At 40.4% G+C, this 4,447-nt stretch overlaps 1 long non-coding RNA gene across 2 annotated transcripts; it reads left to right on the top strand.

Annotated features, from left to right (window-relative positions):
• Positions 1 to 385: 385 nt before the first annotated feature.
• On the top strand, positions 386 to 3,203 carry LOC128440550 (uncharacterized). Of its 2 annotated transcripts, XR_008338538.1 has the most exons (5): positions 386 to 476; positions 886 to 1,068; positions 1,689 to 1,775; positions 2,543 to 2,690; positions 2,923 to 3,203. It is a non-coding gene; the product is annotated as an uncharacterized LOC128440550 (long non-coding RNA). The 2 variants fall into 2 exon arrangements; XR_008338537.1 differs by lacking the exons at positions 2,543 to 2,690; positions 2,923 to 3,203 and adding an exon at positions 1,903 to 2,459.
• Positions 3,204 to 4,447: the final 1,244 nt, after the last annotated feature.

Below are 4,447 nucleotides of genomic sequence, written 5' to 3'. Positions count from 1 at the left end.
ATCACGCATGTTTTTATCGTTGCTATGACGGTTGCCATGCCACCACGGCGCAGCTTGGTGTTTAAATCACAGTCCCTGCGTGGTGTCCTTCAGTGATCGTGAATGTTATTCATGTTATATAATAGTAATATTTGAGGCTAGATTACATCTCTAATGAGAAGGAACCTGCGAGTCTGCTCATACCGAGGCCGGCCCGAGTGCGCGAGCCGAGCGGCCCGAGTGAGCGACCGGCCCGAGTGCGCGAGCCGGCCCGCGAGCCGGCGCGCGAGCCGAGCGGCCCGAGTGCGCGAGCCGAGCGGCCCGAGCGGCCCGAGTGCGCGACCGGCCCGAGTGCGCGACCGGCCCGAGTGCGCGAGCGGACATGACGTGTGGCTGTCGTAAAAACCCTATTTGTAAACAACCAGTCCTTTTAACTCGGGGCTACGTCATAAACACGGCGCGCTTGGAAGACCACGATGTCATCTTCCTTCTGTCAGGTAAGTAGTTTATTGTTTTTAAAGATCGTTACGATCTAGGTTTACAGTCCGAGTGCGGAGAGAGTCCGTTAATCCACACTATAGACGCTGTTCATCAGCTAATACGCCATTGTTAGCCACATGCTTCAGCCCACGGTAGCCTGTGCTACCTGGGAGGTGAATACATGGTTGTTGAAAACCAGTTCAAGACGCTTAGCTCATCATTGAGGGACGCTACAATATAAATATAAACATGAATTTGATTTATGAATGCTTTAGATTAATAAGGAGTGTATTTCTCTACTATTACTCCACAATATCAGGTCAATTTGGTTTAATGTATAGTATGCACTATGACAATAATGTTTTCATGTTATGGAGTTGCGATTCATTTGATAAAACAATTGCTATGTTCTGTTTTTTAATCAAGGAGGATCAAAGTGAAGCTACAGGAGTTTCATTAACGTCAACAACTTGGACCGAACGGTTTGTTTTGCTTGATGAAGAGCAGGAAGGGCAGCCTGGAGAGAAAGAGAAGCCGGGTTGAGCCCACTACCATCATCCACATACCACGAGGAAGATGAGGGAGAGAAATGATCCTACCATTAAAGAGGTACTTTTAAGTTACATACCAGAAAAAACATTTTATATAATTTGCCAAATATACATTTTTATTAAATCCCCAAAGTACGCTTGCTGAAATACAAGTTAATATCACACTGAAAGAATTTTGATCAATCATGCTTCCCTGCTGTGATTGTTTAACTGGGAAAACAACTTTTTCCACAGGAAGGCAAGTAAATTTAAGGAATACATGTGCAAAGTTTTCCTCTGTTATGTATAATGATGACCCCCATCAAACATAATGTTAGCAATCTTTACACCTTTTAATTTATACTGATTTATTTCTGTCTACATGTGTGAATTTGCCTTCATTAGTTTCAGAAAAGAGCGATGATGTATCGGTCAGTGGGCGGCAGCACGAGACTCCGCAAACTAGTCTGTAAGCAAAGCAGACAAAGGCATCGAGGTTGCGGCCTGCTATCATTGTTATTTTGCTTAAGGGATTGAATATGTTTCATGTAGAAATATTAGCATTTCCCTTATATCTACCAAAACTGCTTGTTTCACAGACTGCAGTTTTGTTTTGATCCGATGTGGTGTGCAAATACAACCGTATCTGCAATGGGTTGTGGGGCATTAACATTTGTAACTCTAATTTTGTTTTGATAGACTGTGAAAAGAACGTTGAGAACATCACCACTCTACAGGAAGACACAGTCCAGTAATGGGTGTCAGAAGTTCAGTAGTGAACGACAGGTACTGTGGAAAAATGTGTGTCATTGTTGTACAATGTCCTTTGACTCTGTTTACACAAGGTTAACACAAAAAGGTTTGATTGTAAAGTGATATTGGTATGAATTCATGTTATTCTCCTCTTCACAAGAAACAAACAATCCAAATTACCTGCAGAAAGCCCTTGATGGACGCTTCAGCTGCATCGTCAGACTGGCCAGACAGCAAGATGCCAACTTTAATGCCAATTTATTTGTGTAACATTCTGTGACCAAATGTATAGATAACTTTTTGTAGATTGTAAAAATAGATAACCCATTTATTACAAAAAAACTACACTAGAATTACCGCACTGCGTTGTATGACTCCGCTAACCAGTGCACTGTCCGTCTACATATTTCTACATATTTTCTCTCATATAAATGACACTGTATCTCTTGACAACTGAAACCATAAGATGAGGTCAGTGTGGCCTTGACCTTTTTACTTTAAGACAAATACAAAGTTAGACAATCCGAAAACATGCAGTTATGCCTCCGGCGACTCGCTATTGCAGAGGCATTAAAACCGTAGTGTAGTAGATTGGATTTTATTGGTGTTACATTGGACATCTTGTATGGGTACACCAAAAAATATATTTGGTTTCACATTCTAGATGGCAATAAGCAGAGTCATCAACTCAGGAAAAATATTTCTGTAGAAAAGAAAGCCCTGTACGTGTGTACGTATGTATACATACACACATACAAACGCACTATTGAGACGTTTTGTTTTTTATCATATATTCTCAGGCAGTACTGAGTCATTTACTGAGAGGGGACGTGAGGGCCTACTCTGCGTGCTCAGAGTTCAAGCCCAGCAGGCTGCAGCGGGCCTGACATATTCTGGAACAGCAGCACAGTCTTTGGATGACTCCTCTGAAGATGAAAACATGGCGAGGTACTTCTCCACTGATGAAGAACTGTGAGGGCTGTGATTAGCTACACTCTCTTGCTACAATGCTACTCTTGCTACTCCCTGGCAGCCTTAGGAAGGCATTAGCTTGCTGTGTGGTAGCTGTTAGCTTCAGCATTTTTAGTTTTTAGTGGCCTGTCTGACGTTTATGTTTTTAAAAAAAATCAGAGGGAACCATCTTCATAATTTAACACTATGGTTTGTTTGTGTCCTTCAGTTCTTCTCAAGAGAAGCAGTATAGGTGTGCCTCAGCTCCACGGTCCCTCCTGCAGCCTCCGCTCCTGATGCTAACCTCATGTCTCCATCACACCAAGCAGCAGACCTGGATTGACAGACCTTTCTCCAGAGCTGCCCCCTCCCTCTGAAACCCCCCTCTCCAAAACACTATTTGTGTAGTTTTTAAAGTATTTTTTGCATGAGAATTGTTGATCATATCATTTCCAGCAGATGCCTTAATATAATGTTTGTGCACAATAAATGACATTGATCATAACATAATGGTATTTCCTTGCACTTCTACACCATGATATTGTCAGATAAGATGCTGATTACATTAAAGCAGTGAATGCTCTTCTTTAAGCAACATAAACAAACAATGATCCAATGAATCGGAAGTAGAATGGGCACATTACATTCTGTAGAGAATGCCTCAGTTATGGAAGTCAGAAAATAACTTTCTTTATCTGAGGTTCCAGTCATTTATAGTCACAGCAAAGCACACAGGTCTGGTTGTCTAGGGACACCCATATCATTGTTTAAGCTGTGTAACATCAAGTTTGTGTTTCAGTGCAGAATTAGTCATTAGTCAAGAGTTCACCCTCTTGTTTACATTAAAATTAGGTGACCCAGATGTTTCACAATGCATCTGATAAGGTCTTATGAGAAACATTCTTAACATTAAAGAAATCAACACAGAGGCTAGCAATAGATGTTTGACTTTAATCCGTAGCTGGTAATCAGCGGCCTGACTTATTCAAACACATTAATACTACAATGAATAAGGCAGGGGTTTTCCATCAGAAATCATTTCTGGGACATTAATTTAAAAGATCTCCAGTATAAGCAAATGTGTTCTAAAATTGGTTTACATCCAAGTGTGAGGCTGTCCTGGCACATGGAAATAAGATATATATATATTGTTTGTATTAACTTTCCCTCAGTTTAGTACTTGCACTACTTGAAAAGCTCTATATAAATAAGATGTATTAATGTTTATACATTGCCCTCTAGTATATGTTTTCCTAAAAGTCACTGTAGATACAGAAACAACAGTATGGTTCAAGTGACAGTGAGTGGAATGTGAAGGTAATTTCAATGAGCTCAAGAGAAACATAACATGACGATATAGTTGATTTCTGATAGATAATCCCTGCCTCATTCATTGTAGTATTAATGTGTTTGAATAAGTCAGGCCGCTGATTACCAGCTACGGATTAAAGTCAAACATCTATTGCTAGCCTCTGTGTTGATTTCTTTAATGTTAAGAATGTTTCTCATAAGACCTTATCAGATGCATTGTGAAACATCTGGGTCACCTTATTTTAATGTAAACAAGAGGGTGAACTCTTGACTAATGACTAATTTTGCACTGAAACACAAACTTGATGTTACACATCTTAAACAATGATATGGGTGTCCCTAGACAACCAGACCTGTGTGCTTTGCTGTGACTATAAATGACTGGAACCTCAGATAAAGAAAGTTATTTTCTGACTTCCATAACTGAGGCATTCTCTACAGAA

Source organism: Pleuronectes platessa, chromosome 5, assembly GCF_947347685.1.
Source record: "Pleuronectes platessa chromosome 5, fPlePla1.1, whole genome shotgun sequence".
Taxonomy (NCBI): Eukaryota; Metazoa; Chordata; class Actinopteri; order Pleuronectiformes; family Pleuronectidae; genus Pleuronectes; species Pleuronectes platessa.
Note: the sequence above shows the minus strand (reverse complement) of the source record. Positions and strands in the feature narration are given on the sequence as shown.